Here is a 20,797-nt window from a genome sequence, read left to right on the forward strand (position 1 = left end):
CTGATGGTCAGAGTGATACTATGACAGTACGATATTCTCATCCTCTTCAAGAGCCTAATATTTTGTTTTGTTTTCTTCCACATTTGCTCTGATTCTCAGAACCAAATATCTGCACATCAAGAAGAATTTAGTGTTGGCCAAAGGAGGATCTTGGGGATCAGAAAATTGTCCTCGGAGCCTGTCTTTCCTGAAAAGACTGGTTTGGAGAAAGAAAGAAAGAAAGAAAGAAAGAAAGAAAGAAAGAAAGAAAGAAAGAAAGAAAGAAAGAAAGAAAGAAAGAAAGAAAGAAAGAAAGAAAGAAAGAAAGAAAGAAAGAAAGAAAGAAAGAAAGAAAGAAAGAAAGAAAGAAAGAAAGAAAGAAAGAAAGAAAGAAAGAAAGAAAGAGAAAGAAGAAAGAAAGAAAGAAAGAAAGAAAGAAAGAAAGAAAGAAAGAAAGAAAGAAAGAAAGAAAAAAGAAATGGCTGCTCAGATTAGACTAAAACTGTCACTAGAGTTCTTTATCCAAGTAGATTCTCTTTCTCAAAAATTCAAGACCTTTTGCTGTTGATTCAAAAGGAAGAAGAGAAAAGCATTGTAATATATATGTATGCAAGTTTAAGATAAATAATGAGGCATGCATATGTATGAGAGAGATGTTATGTTTTCTTCCCAATTTTTCACTGTCCTTAAGTCTATCAGCTCTCTTCTGGTGGACAGGGCCCAGGTTGGTTGTCTGGTATTCTATAGGGTTTTCTGAGTCCTGCCTGTAATGATCCCTGGATGCAGAGCCAGGAGTAACCCTGAGCACTGTCAAGTGTGGCCCCCAAACCTGAAAACAAACAAACAAACAAATAAATAAAATGATGCATCTGGATTTCCAGAGGTTGGCAGCAGCTTGGCAGGACATTGGCTGGGCTCCTACAAAGAAGGAATCTGAGAGAAAAGTGAGTGTTTGAGAAGATATTTCCATTTGGTGGCTTCTGAGTATACATAGTTCTTCCACATTTTTCTAGTAACAAGTGACAGAAATCAAGACACTGACTCTCTTTAAATACCCCAACAAGAATGACATGAAAGTTCACATGGAATCTGTTGATTCTTCTTATGCAATGAGGTCTCATGGGAACATGGAGAACAGAGTTCATAGCAGAGTTTTGACCCCAGACCTCTGGAAAATCTTATGCTCTTTTGGGATAGAAATTACAGAGGCACAAGAATAAAGCTTTTTTTAAAAAGACATTTGTATCTGAACAGAAGGAGACAGGACCTAAGTTGATTTCCCTAGGTGAAGCAGAAACCCCATGACCCAATCCCAAAAGATTGTGGAGACACGGATCTGTGAGCAAACACCAACACAGGAAATAATCCATACAAAGTTAAAGGGAATGGTAAAAGACCAGGACATTTCCACCACAAGTTTTCTGCTCCTAACACTATGGCCAACAGGCAGATAGCTCAGTTGGGAAAACTGAGACCACAAACAGTTTCTCCCTGAGAACTCGGATCTTCATTGGGAAGAGAAAGACCATATCCTAGAGTGGAGAACAGGCAGGGTAAGGGAACAATCCAAAAGGTGCTTCAATTCAAAGGTGCTTTAATCCAATAAATGATAAGCACTAGCAAAGAAGAGTTATCCTGAATAGAGTGATGACCAATTTTTGCAACATTTCTCCCTTTTTTATAGAAAAATGCAGAAATATGAGGTAAAACAAAATAATTTTTGTTTCAAAATTCTGAAAAAAATGGTGGAAGCCTCTATCTAAAAGATAAAAGGAATGGCAGGGTTTTTTACATAGGTGGAGAAAATAGAAAAAAAAAGAATCTTTGTCCTAAAAATAGGGTGTCTTTACTCATGAAACATCCCATTATAAGACCATCCCATTATATAACTACAGGCTCCAGGAGCTAATTTGTCTAATCCCAAAGCCTTTCTTCATAGTTCCAAGAAAGTTTCTCTTAAATCATGGGTGCCACAGACAGACTTTGATAATTAGAGATCTTGCTGTTTGCACAGATCTTATGTCAAAATCAGGATGTCATGAAGTGTCTCCTAGTACTATCTCATGTTAGGTGGTGCGGGAGGGAAACCTGCCTTGAAAGCAAGTCATTGCTGATTTCCAAGTCATTGTCAGGATGGCATATAAGCCCACTCTGGGCAAGTAGGTGCCAAGGTACCTAAGATTTCTCCATTGTAATGTGCCTACACAAAAAGAACAGTGCCACAGGATACTATTGGTGACTATAGGGGAAATAATAACAAATCAAACAATCTCTAAAACCTAGTTGTAACAAAAGCACAAATTTTAAAATATGCTATCTACGAGAATTTTCTACGAAACAAACCTCCTTCAAAGAGGAGGTGGGAAACTACTGGTCTCTGGGCATCAGTGGTACAATAAATCCCTATACACGTATTATATCCACCTTCAGATGGATGGTCTGAAGAAGCAGGGTAGTGGCAAAAAATTAATAAACGTGGGGCTGGAGAGATAGCATGGAGGTAAGGCGTTTGCCTTTCATGCAGAAGGTCATCAGTTCGAATCCCACTGTCCCATATGGTCCCCTGTGCCTACCAGGAGCAATTTCTGAGCATGGAGCCAGGAGTATCCCCTGAGCACTGTCGGTGTGACCCAAAAACCAAAAAAAAATAAACAAAACCAATCAGGAGAGTCATGGAGTCAGTGACTTCTCACTTCACCTTATAGTCCCTTCTCACATCAAAGCCAGACTGACTCTACTTTATTCTCCCAGTACAGGACCCTTCTTTATTCTCCTCAGGCAGGGAAAGGTCAAGTGATCCAGACAGGCTTTTAAATATCACGGGGATAGGTTTAAAGAAAAGAGGAAGATGGGAGAATGCCTTTGTTTTGGGTTAACAGCTGGGTGTCATCTTATACCTAGAAGAGTTCCTGCCCATCTTTCATAAGGTTTGGGAAGGCCTAATCCACTTCGTAAGGTGAAATCAAAATGTCAGCACTGTTTTTTTCCTTGGTCATCATGTCTCCTTCTTGCATTTTGTGTTTAGTCATTGACTTCTATTTGCCTCCTAAAGGTTTTTGTTGTAATATTGAAATAACAGGTAAGTTTTGAGACTTCAAATCCCTAGTGTGCTCATATTAAAGGAAAGAAACAACCTACAAGGACGCAAGCAGGTAGTAAAGGAAAATAGTAATGACTTTTGAGACACATTAGTGATGGTTATCCCTTTGTCTGTCTACTTCCTGGCTAGTAAGGGAGATCTCAGGAGAGTCCTTTTCCTGAATTACCTCAACAGTAGCCAAACAAGATTTTTCTATTGCTGGATTTGTTTATAAGAAATATTTTTTTAAAGTTTTTATTTAAATCATTGTGATTTACAAACTCGCTCATAGTTGGGTTTTAGACATTCATTGATCCATTACCAATCCCACCACCAGTGTTGATCTCCCTCTACCAATGTTCTCAGAGTCCCTTTCATGCCACAACCCCCTGACAAAGCCTGCCAACATCAAGGGCACTTTGTAAAGTTTGGTTGATAAAGTTTAGATCTCTTTATTGCATTGTTATTAACTCTGGCTTGATTATTTAGTTCTGTCCTCTCTTAACACCACTAAATGTCTCCCTTGACTTCTAATTACTTTATATTTGTTTTTCTCCTCCTGCATTCAATTTCTTTCTTTTTCCTCACTATACTCTGGGGCCTAGGGTGTTCTCAACAACCCCTATTTAAGCCATTGCATTGCTTCATGCAGTTATTCTGAATACCACATATAAGTGAAATCATCCTGTATTTATCCTTCTTGCTTGCTTCATTTTAAAAGATGGATTTAGGTTCTGTTTGCAAGGTTTGAAAGTTACGCACAAACTTAAGTCTTACTCATTGATAATAATGTGTCTTTCAATATGTGTATTAGGAATATTACTGAGAATTTCATCTCACAATTTCAACCCACACCCAAGTATATTTGGGAATTTGTACTGTTATAAAAAACCCTCATCCAAGATAATTTGTCTTTATGGGCAAGTTTCTGTTCCAACTTCTTGACTAAGGCAAGTACAGGCCTATTTGTCTCCCAGGTTACTAAAAACAACAACAACAACAAAAAAACAAAACAAAAAAAAAACCAGTCCATGACCTTAGAAAATAGTCCTAAGGTAAGTGAGAATTCAGGATCTGCCCCCAACTTTCTTTTTCCCTAACCTCTTGTTTTAGTATGCAAAAGTCTACCTGGATGGACAGATCCACCCAGATCTAGGATGGACAGACAATTTTGAATAAAGGATAAGAGAGTCTGGCTCGGGGAAGGGAAGAGCAGAAAAAGGCAGAGAGCCAGAAGAGAAGCAGTGAGGAGCTGCTCAGCAGAGAAAGCTTAGCAGAGAAGCAGCAAGGGAGACAGACAGAGCTCCTGAGGGAAAGACATGAGTTAGGCAGACATGGTTCAGAAACTCATGGTGGAGAAAAGACGCTAGGGAATAAAGCAGCTGGCTCGATGAAACGTTAACTGACTGACTGTGAATTATATCTCTGCTACTATCCTTCATCAGACTCGCCAGCCTAAGGAGTTAGAAACATGGTTCCTATGGCGGCATCACCCCACACGTGGACTTTATACTTTATATAGTTTATATATTAATCAACAAGGATCAAACCCGGTTTGGCCCTTAGAAGAGTTACCAGGAAAAAGTACAGTAGTCTTAGCTAAATTTGAATTAAAGGTACACAACTAATAAATTTAGGGTGAATTTATCCTATATACACAAGCTACACCATGTCCCTAACAACAATGCAGATTTACATTTTCCTAATTATCTCATGAGTCAAATATGGTGGTATAAACATTCTGAAAATAAATAAACTCAATATGTCAATGTCTTAAGGAAAATTATTGTAGGGTGATAAAAATAAAAATTATTTGACTTTTGTTATATGATCATTTTAAAGTTTGCCTGAGCTATTTGTTTGGTTTTGTTTTTTGGGCCACACCCAGTGATGCTCAAGGTTTACTCCTGGCTATCCACTCAGAAATTACCCCTGGCTTGGGGGACCATATGGGATGCTGGGGGATAGAACCGTGGTTCATCCTAGGTTAGCGAGTGCAAGGCAAACACCTTACTGCCTGCACCACTGCTCTGGCCCCTGCCTGAACTTTTTAAATGAGTCTTTCTTTCTATAACCAATACTTAGTGAAGATATTCATTCGATGAAAATTAAGTAAACTCTTGCTGATGTGGCAGGTACACTAAGTTTGACTCTATCCTACTCAGACTTACAGGTAGAAACATAAATAAAATAAATAACTTCATTTAATTTTTGACCACAACAACAATCTAGACAAAGTGTACACTACCAACAATTTGGTGATATCCTTTAGTTTGCAATGATAATGATGATATATAAAGGTCTACAAGGATCAATTGATGAATAAAACGAGTGTGCTATTGCAAAATTATAGAAATTCTGGTTTTTAGTGCTTATTGTCACTTTTTCTAGAAATGAACTGCCATATGTGGTGTGAGGGTTAAACAGAGACTGGCATTTCTACCTCAGAAACTACAATTTGAGGACTAATGATATAAAATCCTCCTGTATTTCTATAATAATGATATAATATTATAATGCTATAATAAGATTGATATAAAATCATCATGTGTTGTTCTTTTGGTCAATGTTAACTGAGATTTGTTTGTTTGTTTCACCCAGATTTTAGATTTTAGTGCATTAGCTAAGATGAAGACAACACTAGTCAAAAGCCTTTTATAGCAATCTTTGAGGAAAAGCAATCATAAAAGACAACTACTGGTTTGTGTGGTTGGCCTGCCTTTGACGTGCTAGAACATCGTTCTAATTTTGACTTGCACTTTCTTGATTTGAAAACGCCTCATCTCAGAGTAAGGGTGGGATGGAGTTATAACAGGTTCATGAGGCAAACACAGCTTCCAACACACAGGTCAAGGGTTCTCTTTGGAGACTGGCTCTAGCTGCTTGACTCCAATCCTCTCCCCTGCAAACAATCAGAGCTGATTTTCTGCCACAACAAACAGTTGCTAAATCACCCCTTCTGTTTCAGCTCAAGAAAAAAATCCAAATTAAAGCCAGTAGAAGCTCTCCATGCTTCCTATTCTATCACCAATGTTTTTTCCTTGCAGGCAAAAATAGTTTGTCCCACAACTATAGCCAGTGTTCTATACTCTAGGATTCAATATTTAGATTATGTATGTGTGTGTTTCTCTAACACGTTTTTTCTGCTCACATGAAATCTGAGTAAATTAAAAGTGTAAGGGCTATACTCGTCATAATTTAACCTAGGGAGAATTGGTCTGCAGGAGGGTCGCTGTTGGAAATTCATAAATTAAGACAGACATAGAGAGAAAAACATGGAGCTGGGAGGCTTCCAGCCTTGTGGTCCAATAGCCACCAAACCAAACTCTCCTACCATCTTTATTGATGAGCTCAATCCACACCTGTAGGGGGAGGGTGGATTGACAGACAAAAGTACCTTTCCAAACTAATCCAATCCAATCTAGGTGGTCCTTTTACATGTCAAAAGGGGTGGTGGGTGAAGGGAAAGAGGAAGCTGAGGAGAGTCTGTTTGGGTAAAGTAGACTGTGATCTCTGTGCCATAATCCAACAACAAGGAGCTTAGAATCTGAAGAACAAAAATAACCTGTCGATAAAGTAAGTGCTAAGGCATCTGCCTTGTGTGCACTAGCCTAGGACGGACTGCGGTTCGATCCCCCAGCGTCCCATATGGTCCCCCAAGCCAGGAGCGATATCTGAGCGCATAGCCAAGAGTAACCCCTGAGTGTCACCGGGTGTGGTCCAAAACCAAAATAAATAAATAAATAAATAAAAATAACTTGTCAATGTTAACCTTCCATGGGATGATCTGGCAACCCAGGGGCAAAAAAATATTCCACAACCTTCATTCTACTATTTGCTATTATTAGTCACCCCTCTCCTTTACAAAAGACAGAGTGCCATGATGTGAAATGCCAAAATTTTTCATTAATTTCATCATTTTTCTCAATTAGAAATAGGACAGAGCTTTCCTATGTCCCCTCAGCCCTATTAACTAATAGATTAACACTTTTCTCAATTTTAAGAGACTATTCCAAAAGAACTAAGAGTTCTTTTCTCTTTGAGTCTTTCTGCACATGATGTAGAAAATAGTTAACTTATATAATCTATTTGGAAACAATTTAGATGCTGTTCTAATGTTTTAAAGACCTTTAAAAGGTTCATCGAAGGTTGGAGAGATAGCAGAGGAGGTAAGTCTTACATGCAATGAAGCCCAGTTCCATTCCCAGGACTTGCCTAATGATCCTTCTGAGCACAAGGACAGGATCTGACTCTGAACGCATGTGAGTATCCACGCTTCTCAAATTCATTAGCTTCACATCTTTATCAAATTAGGGCTACAATAAAAATGATATTAATAGCAGAATTCTAAATGACTATGAACAAACCATGTCAGTGGTCTTTAAGATACATCACAGTAGAGCCATCTGTGCTGTAGGCATTTAGAACACACCAAAATTCTGATGGCTAATAAATATAAAAAAAATATGAATCTACTCAGTGTGTATCCCCAGACAACAAAGAAAACCTTTCTAACTAGTATCATTTGGGGGCTCGAATAAAAGGAAAGACACAGTTAACAATTTTGAGATAATTGTTATGTATATTTTACTTTCTCTAATACATGATGTTTTACCCCTACTCTGTAGGTTCATCCCTCTGGAACTCTATTTCCCAAGAGAAAAAATATAGGCAGTTCTAGAAGATCAGTCATTCTTAAACTATTGGTTATAACCCAACGGATGTTTCTATTTCCATGCTTTTAGGTCTATCAAAAAAAAAAAAAAAAAGGCAAATAAATCAGAGGTTTAAAAAAAAAATCTCCTAAACACTTTATCTTATCAGCACTTCTGTTACACATCAATGGCAGATTTCATTTGAAAAGTGCATTTCAGAACCCCCCCCCCCAAAAAAAGAGAGAGAAAAAAAGATACGTGCTACCCTGAATTATATGATGTCTAAATGCAAAATACTTACAGACCTGTTCCTTTAGTGTATAGACAGTAGTTCAGGCACATTCCAGTAAACATGTGATTAGGAAAGATAAAACACAGTCCTGCTCTTCAAGAACAAAGCCATTTAATCACAAAGCTCTGTGAATCCAGGACTAAACAAGTGATTATGTGCATCAGAACTACCTTTAGGTGCTGGCCAAACCAGACCTGAAATAAAGGAGACCAAAGAAGAAATATTGTAAGATGGGAGAATGTCTTAACATGCAACCTAAGTGAACTAAGTGTAAAATACACTCAATTGAATTTTTTCTTTCTCCTGTGAAAGCACAACCATCATAACTGTCCACATATTTCCTTAAGTTTTTAGGAGACTGCATTCTTCTTCTCAATATGAGAACTCCTATACAGGTCCATATCTGGACCCTTCTATTAATGACAGTTACAGTTTTAAAAAATGTTGTAAACCTCTGCTTTTGAGTTACTTAAGCTATTGTTGTCTATATAGCAGAAATATATAAAAGTTAAGGTCATAGCTGCGTTCTAAAAATGCTTTGAATTTGTCATATGAATTTATTTTTATTTTTCAATGATTTTCAGTGGAAGTTTAGCAAGAGACTAGCTTCCACTCTGTCTCATCATTGATTGGATGTTTTGGTATAACTCTACCTCTCTTTCTCAATACACTTTTTAGTGAAGAGGGTAATCACAGGTCAAGAGAATAAATGACAAGAAATTAATAGAGAAAAGAGTGGGAAGAAGGAATCTTATTGGGCCATGAGATCATTGGTCAACTCAAATGGAATGGGAAGAAACTTTGCAAAATGGATAAAAAGAGAAAACAAGAGTGAATAAAAGTGAATAAAAATAAGTGAATGAAAGATCCTTCAACCCAGTAAAGTAAGAACAGATTCCTAAGATGCCTGTGTATCTTACCTAGGGGAAAGATTGGCAAGATTACCAACTGTGTGCTTGGAACATTTGAAAATTGAAAATTTGAAAATTGAGAAGTGAGAACAGTGTGTGGGAACCTATGAACTGACATCAGGACATGAACTGGACAGCAGTCTAACAATGTTCTCAACTCTGAGATTCTGCTTTTTTTCTGGAAATTTCTGAAAGTCAAGACAGAAGAAAGACAAAATAAAGAATAAATTAAGAAGATGTAAAAGAGAAAAAGAAAGAAGGGGAAAGAAGAGAGAAGTAAGATGAAAATACCACTCTTGACCGAATGCCCATATCAAATGCCCCAGAGTAGGAACTCCAGGAAAGGAGAAATTTTGAAAGATGAATATCATTTTCCATGCATGCATATTATATATTCAGATTGTATCAAAAATGAATAGCCCCCCAATTTATAAAGAAAATTTTGTGCAAGATTACCATACCTTAAAGAAAACTGTGAGTAAACCATGTGAACTTTCAATTATTGATAGGAGATGGTCAGTGAAGTGAATTCTCTGGAAATATGAGAGAAACCATTAATGATATTCAAAGACACGATATTACATGAAAAACAGATAATGAAATTTCATAGGGTGACCCCCAATTGAAACTGTAAGTGGCAGATAGACAAAATTAAGTTCGTTATCTATGTTATATGCACAGATCTGTTATTTATACATGTGGATATGTGGATCAGCTCTGTGTGGTAAGATGCTCTATCACTGACAAAATTATTCAAATAATGAGAAAACATGATGTTACATGACATGATTTTGGGTGGGCGATTAGTTTGAACTATATCTTCCTGTATACAGGACTTATTCCTGGATCTGTAGAGTTCACCTCTAGTAAAGTTCCATGAACCTTATGTAGTTCCAGGGATTGAACTGGGGTCAGCTTCTTTCAAGTCCAGCCTCCTACCCACTGTATTATCTCTCCAAGTCCTGTGACTTTTATTTTTATAATTATGTGTGCAGACGATTCTAAGCAAACAGAGTGCTTAAAATGCTGTCAGTTTCCAGACTTACTTTTTGAAGGCTTTTCTGGTTTTTGAGGTGCTTTCTGTCAAAATTTTTTCTTCATCACTATCACTTTCTTCCACAGAGAACTGAAGATCTAAAAAAAAAAAAAAAGTTACCCACATCAGCTATCAAGTCCCCTAAAACCTGCAAGATCATTTTTCAAGAACTGTCTAAAACAAATACATCACATGGGTATTGAAAACGTTGCTCTAAATTCCAAGCAACCACAAAATAATGGAGGGATGGATCGTGATCCAGAACTCTCATTTCAGTGTATCAAATAAACACACCCATTCAAAAAATGTGTAAAGCTTCCTGCTTCGACTTCATGTGGGCCAGGGAGGGGCATATGGCAGGAGAAACATTATAAGAATGTGAATTGACTCTATGTAATGAAAGCAGGCAAGAAGGAGAAAAGATGTCAGGTAAACATTTCTGGGAACATTTGAGTTGATCTCATGCCAATTCGACAAAGTGTTTTCCTGGCAATCTACTAAATGTCTAGTTGTCTTCACTGACCCTCTACAACCCAACTTGATCTGCTTCCCTGATGGGATCCTGCAGAGAGAGGAAGCATTTTTTCTCTAAATCAGACTCTTTGGGGGCTCACTGTACTACAGTCAAGTCAAGGGTCACTCAAGGGATGATCTTAGGCACCTTAGCCAATGGGCCCCACTTCTATTCCCTCCCCAAAATGCAAAGAGCAATGGAGCTGATCTCCAGGAATGGAGACCATGAATTGTGTGATGGTTAATTTTTGTGTCAACTTCACAGCCTGCTCAGGCTAAACGTGAGTGTACTTGCCCTGGGACTGGCACTGAAATCAATGGACTTAGCTAAGTCACAAGCTCGCCAGTCTGGAGGACTGTAGACAATTGTCCGTATCTCAGAGTTGAAGAGGAAGAGTAGGTGCCATTTGCACTTCTGTGCTTTGCTCAGTTTGGAACTTCTATTTTTGGTCTTCTCTAATTTTTTATTCTGGAATGAGAATTAGTCCCCAATTTCCCAGCTTCTCCAGCTTGGACAACTTCTGTTGTCAGCTCAAAGAATGCATAATCAAATGAGTGAATCCCTCAGAATGTCTTTTCTTTCTACTGGTATGTTTTACCTGGAGAACCCAAACTAACACAAAATGAGAAAGTGCTTAACCTCTAACTAGCCCTGTATAAGAATACGAAAACCTGCATTAATATGTCTTCGTATTTTTATACTTCTGCTTCCCCTTCTTTTCCATTATCACTAATTCCAGTTACAGAGAAAATACCCCACATGTAATGATGACTTATGCCATAATTTGGAAACATTTCCATGAAAATCTTTTTTTAATTGAATGAAAGCAATACAAACTTGCACAGAAAATTTTGTTTCCTGCTCTTTGAATCACAGAGAGCCCAACCTTTATCCAATTTCCCATTTTTGAAAAAAAAATTCATATTCCCCATTAGAAAAGTTATAGAGGGTGCCAGAGAGATAGCATTTCTTTTTGTTCGTTTTGGAGTCCATCTCTAACAGTGTTCAGGGCTTACACCTGGCTCTGTGGCCAGGGATCACTCCTGGCAGTGTTTCGGGGCACCTATACGAAGCTGGAGATCAAACCCAGGTTGGCTTTGTGCAAAGCAAGTGTCCTCCCCATTATATAATCATTCTGACCTCCTGAGGTAGATTAAAGGATTGAAGAGCCTAAATTCAATTCCCCATACCACATGCACCAAATTAGTTCAGCAGGGTATGATAAGATGATTCTCAATATTACTAAAAGAGATAATAAAGCATCAAAATTTTCATCTTGGAGTGTTTCCCCAAGCCCACTTAGCACTGCTTCAGTAGGACCCATCAGTATAGTAATAAATAAATTAAAAGTTTCATGGACCTACCATGCATCTCCTCTAATAGTGTTCTCCTCCTGCTGTCTTTTCTCAAATCTTAAATAGCCATCCTAGGTACTGCTTTCTCCCAACACACACACACACACACACACACACACACACACACACACACACACACACACACACACAGCCCGACTCAAGCATTTTAAGAATTCTGGAAGGAGGGTTTGGAGTGAGTAGCATTCAATGGTTTTGAGAGGTAACCAGATTTTGAACTTTCTCCTCCAAAGAATAAATTTCCGGATATGCCACCAAACTTGACTCTGATGGAGTGAAATTCCAAATCAATGCACAGAAGGTCTTTTTAAGAAGGAATGTACTTAGCAGTGTGCATGAAGTGTGGCGTCTGTGTGTGTCTTACAATAGACATTATCCTGGTGAACTTGTCATTCTACTTTGGGTTCTGTATTAAGGCAGGAATAAAACGAATCAACCTTTACTACAAATAATAACACCGGAATCCTTGCCTTGCTCTTTCCCCCTTTTGTATTAATATTCTGTCAAAATAATAAACCATAATTTCCCATGATTGAAAACCAAGCCTATGGCACCATTTTTCAGTACATGCACTCTGAGGCTGTTCTCTGTAGTTCCTCAGATCAAACAACCATAGGCACTGGGAAGCATCCTGTCTGGACCCTGGTAAATGAGTTGGCAAGAACAACCCACTGGAGTTTGGGATTGCTTTCTAGGCTTTATCTTAACTCATTTTCAGCAAAGAGTGAAGAAATTGGAGTGAGGGACACTCCATAGAGTGTCTAAGGATCCATAGAACCCAACTTGAGTTTCTTAGTCAAGAAAAATGTCAACTCATGCTAAGGGTTAGATGACACAGTGATGCTTGGTTGGATTCTGGGGTAGTTGCGACTCCCTCTAGCTGGGGGACCTCCAGGGTTGTACCCAGTAAATTTTGGGAGGATCGTTTGGTGCAGGAATTGAATATAGGCATGAATCCTAACCATTGCACAATCTCCCAGCCCCAATGTGAGAATTCTAAATGCATGTGATTTTTTTTAAGCCCATCATATCTAAGTTCTTTACAATAATAATAAATCTGTTCTCTGAGTTAGCATTTTGACCCCACTCTAAAGTTTCCATAAACTCTCATTTATATTAATATATTAGCATCCTGTTCTTTTAATTAATTGAATCTTCCAAATAACATGACCAGGAGAAACATTTCATTTGGGCTAAAAATATCCCATTAATAAACAGCCACATAGCCCAGGACACCACTGTCCAAAAGTGTCCACACGACTCCATGGACTTACTTTTAAAGGCAAATCTATTCTTAAGGGGAAACTTGAGTGAAAATGACTGGGTAGTTCGCCAAGCAGAAACCATAAACCCCGTTTTGTTTTGTTTTGTGTTCCGTATGATCCTACGTGGGGGGCCCGCAGATGCCATATTTCAAACCATCGGAAATTACAGTTTAGCGCGCGCTCCCTGGGGACTCAAATAAAATCTCCGAAAGGCTCTACATGGTCCATAGGTGGGAGAGGAATGGTAAATTCTCTGCAAAAGAAAAATCTCTCTGTTAACACTGCGATGAGCTGTCCTCCTGCCCAAATCCCCGTGCAAATTTTAAAAAAACTAAGAACCAACAGGGTCAGCCTGCAGCCCTGAGTCCCTTGGGCCTCAGAACCCCAGTGCCCAGTCTCAGAATAACAGCAAGGAGAGGCTCCAGTCTGCAAATGTACCAGCCACTTAGAACTTCTTCATTCCAAGACGCCACTGATTCTCCCTAATTGTTTTCCTTTTTTAAACTTGATGATTGCAGATTAAACACAGAATCCATCTCAACTATGTTCTTCTTTTTTCCCTTTTGCTCTTTCTCTTGAACTGCAGGGCAGTACTGAACTTTCCCTAAATTAAAAAAAAAATTGGGGGTGGGGGTAACTAGTTTGGCAATCTGTTTTTAAAACAGGGCACACACACACACACACACACACACACACACACACACACACACACACACATTCCTTATTCCATTTCCCGGACCATGTGAAGAAATTTTTAAATTTCTCCTAAAATGAAACCATCTTTTTTTTTAATATCTGTCAAATACAATTCAAACTTCATCAGTCCTCAGCATTGATGATGCCAATTAAACAATGCTAAGTTTCCCAATGTGAGAAATAAATTTAGGGGCTAGATAGAAGTAATATGGAAAGGCGCTGGGAGATAAAAAAAAAAAAGTAATTGCTGTCTCCCTCTGTCTATAGCATTGATTTCTACTTATTATTATCAACCCTTCAAAACACAAAGATAGGATGTCAACATGTTATCCTGCTGGAGAGAATCGGAGAACGCATTTATCTGCTTGACTAACTTCATAACACACACAGACGCACAAACACACACACACACACATACACAATGCACATACTGCCTCCACTTAATGTTTCCCATTTGAGATTCACCAGATAGCAGTTAAGAAGGTGCCTCTAGACAACCAGAAAACTCAGTCATTTGTGAAGTGGTAAAAGTTGATTTCAATGAAACTTCCCTACAGGCAGAAGGGAATTCTGTGCTGGAGCCACTTTCATCAAGTACAGGGAGCTGACGTGGAAAATTTCTCCCGAGAAACAATGATAATCAACGTGCCCTTCCTTCTGCGACTTATCTCATTTCCAAGCCTTGATGTGACATATGAAATAAGAAGAAAGTGACACCAAAAATCAATGTGTCTAAATAGTCTTGCTTCGAAACATACCTGCCACTAGCTTCACTCAGAAATTGGGTGGGATATTAGATCTGATATCTTTTTTTGTTATTGTTGTTGTGTGTGGGATTCCTTTGGGGGGGGGGATAACATTTCTTCAGGCACCTGCAGAGGAGGAAAAAATATAATAGGGCTGCCAAACCTCTCCTTCATTGCACAAAGGGAGTTGGCTTTATTAAAAAGAATTCAAAATTTTAAACACGTAAAATAATCGGTGCCCGTCCATCTTTGCGTTGGAAATTTAATCTCCTCTATATCAACAAGATTTTGATTAAAGAGTGCTGCCTTATTAGAGTGTCATCAATAGTTCCTAAAAATATTAACTAAAATAAATCTCGGAGTGCATCATTTAAATTCTGTTATTACAGGGCAGTATGTTGGAGATAGCAGCAGTTGTTTTACCAGTGGAATTTAGAGCTAGGAGAAAATTAATACTCTGAATTTTGAACACATTTGTAGCCTTTGAAATTCCCTCCAGAAATCTGGGACATAAAGTACTCATCTCTATCAAACGTGATGATCAATTATTTTTTTTTATTTTACAAAATTTGGACATCACTAAGACTATTTTAGATAGCAAGATACACCAAATGAAAAATTTCATCTTCAAAGAATAAAATGCTTTGCTTCCATCTGAAGAAAAACTTTCAGGACACTCTGTACATGAAACAGTTTAAAAACTTTATAAACTCTTCTAAAATCTGCCCTTTGAATAAAACCATAACCACATCCCCCCCCCAAAAAAAAATAACAGACTTAGATATAAACATATTGTGGTCATTTACGAGTGCTTTTATTTTTTTGGCAAAACACACAACTTGCCAAAAAAATATGACTAAGATAATTGTCTACTTTAAACAAAGCCATAAAAGACATTCACCCTACCATTCAGACATAAATGCATTTTTTTTCTCAAAGGATATTTACTTTTGAAGGGGGCATTTTTAACCTTCTTACATCAGAACATTCCAGGCATGCAAAGTTATTGTGTTCGTATTTTTTGGACATTCATTCTTGATCAGATATTGTCCTCAGATTTTATGGCATTATTCCACTGGAGGCCTCAATTGTAATCGTTTATTTGAATGTCTTGATTAAAAGGAGACAATCTGTTTCAAAATAATAGGAGGGCTGGCATTTCAGAAGAAAGGATGGGAGCGAGCAGACATGCCCTCGTGGGTCTCGCTCCATTTCTTTTCCAATGGTCTTGAACTCCTTCTCCAATATTTGCTCAAATCGACCCCGTTTTAACATTAGCCGAGCAGTCGGTGAAGTTTGGAAGCTGAGAAGGTGATTCATTCTCTCAATGCGGTGCTATGGAAAAAGAGAATTTTTTTCTTCCTGTGATTACAGGTGCTGGCAAATCGCAAACCAAATCTAGAAGTCTCCAGTCAAAGCTGCAAAGAAAGAATCTTCCATCGGCTCATTTTAAATGCTCAAAGTGCTTTTGTTTTTTTCCGAAAGAAATCTTAGTTACAGATTTGCCATCTCAGGAAAGGGGTCTTAGGGCTCTAGACCCTGCTAGCTTGCAATTAAATTCTTCTTCTCTACTCTAAAACTCTTAAGATTTAACAATACAGTGGGTTGTTAAAAATACTTATTTTTCCTTGCAAAACTGATCACCTAAATGGCCAACCTGCCTTTTTTTTTTTTTTTTTAAGTTTCTATGTGAAAGAATAAAAAGAAAAAGGGGACTGTTACCATTTTGCAGTTGATCAAGAGAACTTATTTTGTGCAAATTCTCAATGATGGCAAAAATGGGATATGCCCCAACGATTGGAGACAATGTAGGGTGACTGTGTGTGAGTTTGAAAAGGCCTTGCAAAAGCAGCTTATACCATCGGGTAACCCATGAAAAGAAAAGGTATACTTTGTTTTTTATGGGCGGGGGGTTTGAAATGATAGAGGACCAGAGACAACAATCCTGATATACCCCTTAGTATCAGGGTCTCTGAATTCTTTGCCATGGGCCTAATGATGACTAATATTGCTGAATTGTCCTCTCGCAAACAATTTGGTTCCACTTGTTTATTTGCTGCCACCAAGAACTTGTTCAGGAAAAAAAAAAAACAATAACAAAAAAAATGTCGTTTGCCTGTACCACTGTTTTTGACTATTGTGGGTCAATTGTGTGCAGAAACAGCCCATCAAAGAGCCCTAAAAGGAGGTCTTTGTCTTGAAGTTAGGAAGGAAGGGGGTGCCTTCGATCCTGCCAGGCGGCCGGCCTGCAGATATTTGGGGTGTAAGACAGATGGCAGTATAACCTAGCTAGAAGGCGGCCCTTGCCTCTTCCCTCTGGGTCTAAGTCCCATTATCCACTTGTAAATTAACCTGTCAATTTATCAATCAACACCATCTTGATTCCCCCGTGTTGTTCAGCCCAGCCTTGCACCGCATTTGCCTGGTAAATAACTGGGAATCCCGGTGTTTGTTAGTATTGTGAATGAGTTTATTATCACTTTGATGACTGCTATGAATCACAAACGCTGCTGAGAGGCTGATAAGAAAAAAAAAAAGTACATGGACACATTAACACGGTTGAAATTATTGGCGAGATAAAAGATGGAGTAACTGTGATAGCAAATCATTTAAGTGGGGCAAAAATGACGAAAAATGGTAGGTGTGTGTGTGTGTGTGTGTGTGTGTGTGTGTGTGTTGTGTGAGTGCACAAAAAGGGTGGCATGGGGGGCCATGTTGGAGGAACCTCTGTAGAAAGAAAGTTAAAACAAGAGAGAGAAACATGAACCAAGTTTTATGTGGACAATTCAAAAATGTATATGCATGACCAGACAGGTGGATTCGGCAAGGCAATTGCCTTTTTTCAACAACTAGGGACAAACTTTAACAAAAGACCAGCTCCTCATCTTTAAGGCCAGTTGAAAACACCCCAAAATAGGATATTTGAAAGGCCATCAAAAAAACAAAAAACAAAAAACAGGTTTGCTAGTTTCATGCTGCCTGGGAAGTTCAAAATGGACCAAACAAAATTTCAACTCTTAGTGTGTGTACGTGTGTATGTGTGTGTATACATCATTTTCTTTGAAAACAAAGTCACAAAATAAAATAATAAATGAATAACAAAAAATGCAGCAACATCCCTTAAGGCAGCGAGGCAAGTTTAGGGCACTCAGCTCAATCACAAATGATAAACATTAAAGTGATCATTGCTTTTTGCTATCTCTTGTTATTTGCATGGAATATATGAATTCATTTTAAATAAGTCTTGGTGGAAGATGCTTAAGTAGAGGTTCTAGTACAAAAACTTGCTGGTCAACAATTTCTGATGTTTTGGTGTTTGGAAACGTGGGTGATTTCATATTTTAAAATATTTTAAAACTATTTTAAAATAGTTGAATGTAAGTTGAGGCTTGAATCAAATAAAGTGTTAAGATTCTGATAATACGTTGAAGAACTACACTAAACATAAGACTATGCTTAATTATGTAGTTTTTAAGAACAATTTTCACAGTTTGGAGAAAGTCTAAGTACAAGACAAAATCATTTATGCTTAATGCATATATTCCTTAAAAATGGCATTTAATACTTTACTGAATTTAATTTTAAATCACAAGTCAAACATTTCTTTCAATATTTCCAAATGATGCATGACTTTTGCTAGAACAGTCTGGATCCATAAATTCGAAATGCAAATAACAATCATATTTCTTACTGATAATTTAATTTACTTAGTCTACTTATGTTTTCATTAGACAAAATATAAACCTTTAAAGTAGGAAGATCTCCCAGTCACAATATTTAGGCAGAAATACATTAAAAAGATACTGAAGGCAAGTCATATATGGTGAAAGTTCTCAAACTTGTAAGTCAGAAACAAACTGTCAGTTGTCACATGGCAAATACTTTGGCACCACTAAAAAAAAGGCATTACATTAAAAAAAAAGAAAAGAAAAAAAAGAAATATTCCCTGGACATTATTAAACACCAATATGTCATCAGGAAAAATGTGATAAAAAATGAAACTATTTGTTAGAATGCAATTTAAAGAACCTGATAGGTTGTCCATTTTATTCCGTTTATAATTAAGATAATGTTTAAATCTGAAATGAATTCTCTATATGCATGCTCAATAGGTTCTGGTACAACAATAAGAATGGAATCACATCTCATTTTATCATAAATTGTGTAATAAGTGATAAGGTAAAAACTAGGGCTCGAATCCTTGGAGCAAAAATGAAACAGAGCGACCTCAATTGCCCTAATTCATTCTGCTTTTTCTTTCTTTTTTTTTTTAAAGTCTCTTCATTTTCCCTCTGTTCACATTATTAGCTTACACATGAGTGCGTTATTAGAAAAAAACACAAAGCCAAACAGAGCGAGAGATGGGTTCATCAGACATCACACAGCTCAGTGTACTGGCCCCTCACTTGTTAGGAGTTGCAAAAATAGTTTTATAGCAATGGCGGGCTGGTGACCTCCCTCTTTCAACAATCTTGGTGGTTGGTCTTTTGATGGAGAAACTAAGGGATACAACATCTGGTAATTTGTGTTACTGAGCTTAGCTGAGGTCTTAACGATGTAAGCAGATTATTCTTGAAGAAGAACAAAAAAAATTCCGGAAGACTCAATGGACTATTTAAAGTTATTAGGCAGTGCATTCTAGTACTTCAGAACTCTTTTCTGATTCATTTTCCCTTTTAAGCCAGGTCTTCAGAGCAAAAAAAAAATTTTTTTTTAAGGTCCACTTCTTTCCAATGCCAGTTGACTTTTTTGGTGGTCCACAGCTGTTTTGCAATTCATCCTGTGGACTTGTATTATTATTCTTTTTTCCTTTTCTCCAATCTCAAGCTGAAGTGATTATTCTGCTGATGATATTTTCTCCTCCCTCAGAACTTTCCAAAGGTCTTAAACCACTTTCTGGAACCATCAGCAACTACGAAAGAACAACTAATGACCAAGTGTTGGCAAGTTGAAACAAGGGGGAAAGAATGTGGATGAGAGAAGAGGGCTGGGAAAGTAGGATTCCAGGATTCCAGACACCCCATCCCACCCACCCCCCAAAAAACAAAATTCAAGCAAGGTTTAAGGAGTAACTTTCCTCCACATGGATCATATTTAGGAAAAAAAAGTATCTCAAATTGATTTCTTAATCTGAGATTTTTAAGAAATTAAAGTTGGGTGGGTTCGGCATATGTGTGTGTGTGTGTGTGTGTGTGTGTGTGTGCGCACGCGCACATGTGTATATGTGTTTTGCTCTTTGCAGGGAGTGCAGGCACAAAAAAATAACTGTGTGATTACTGGAAATATTTTTAGCCTGTTTTTAGGAAAAGAAAAATTCTATCAGAGCAAGTTGAGTATGTTCTTAGGTGGGAAATTCCAAAGTGTGTACCTGACTTAATTCTGGCTACAATCTGTTCGTGGGACTTCCAGTGTTATGTCAAATCTCTAGCAGATCCCAGTACAGAACACAAAAGTGGAATATGACAACCCACCTGGTGAGTAAGGAGTTCTGGGGTCCATCAAGCCTGTCTCCCGACAGGAAGCTCAAGGGAGCACAGATTCCTTCCTATGATTATCTCACTGCTCTGTAGTTATAAAGCAAAGAAAGCAATAACATTACATAGCAATTTCAATCTTTCTCTAGCTCACGATACTCCTGGAAGCAAAACCTTGGCTTAGATCAGGATTTCTCCATCAAAGGGCTTCCCCAGAGCACAGAGTGGGGTCTCTTAAAGAAAAGCAAAGGAGAAAGGGGAGAGAAAGAGAGGGAAAGGGGGGAGGGCAGAGGGAAAATAAAACACTTTATATTCAGTCAGTCTTTACATTAGAAAAGAAGACTAAAAATTTTTTTATCTGGGAGTAACTACATTACCAAACTAATGGAAGTTAACATGATTTTTTTTAACATTCAGGTGACATGGCTTTGCATGGTTTCAGAGCATATTAAATATTGCATATAATGTTGCACATAACGATCTTTTTCCATGCTTTATCTGGATGTTTAAGGATTGTCAGGGAGAGCAGAGGTCTATATTATATAGAATATCATTCCAGGTCAGATGATTGTTGAAGAATATAATAGACTTGCACTGGGTGCACATTATACTACATTATACTACTGGCAATTTGGCTTTGAAATTTTTTTAATACCATCGCATAAGAACCAGATAGAATTAAGAGTCCCATAATATGCGAGGCACATCTTTTCTTCAACATATTTTAAAGGTTGGCTTTTTTAATAAGATGGAGCCAGAGATAAATATTTTTAAAAC

This window comes from Suncus etruscus, chromosome 11 (assembly GCF_024139225.1).
Source record: "Suncus etruscus isolate mSunEtr1 chromosome 11, mSunEtr1.pri.cur, whole genome shotgun sequence".
NCBI lineage: Eukaryota > Metazoa > Chordata > Mammalia > Eulipotyphla > Soricidae > Suncus > Suncus etruscus.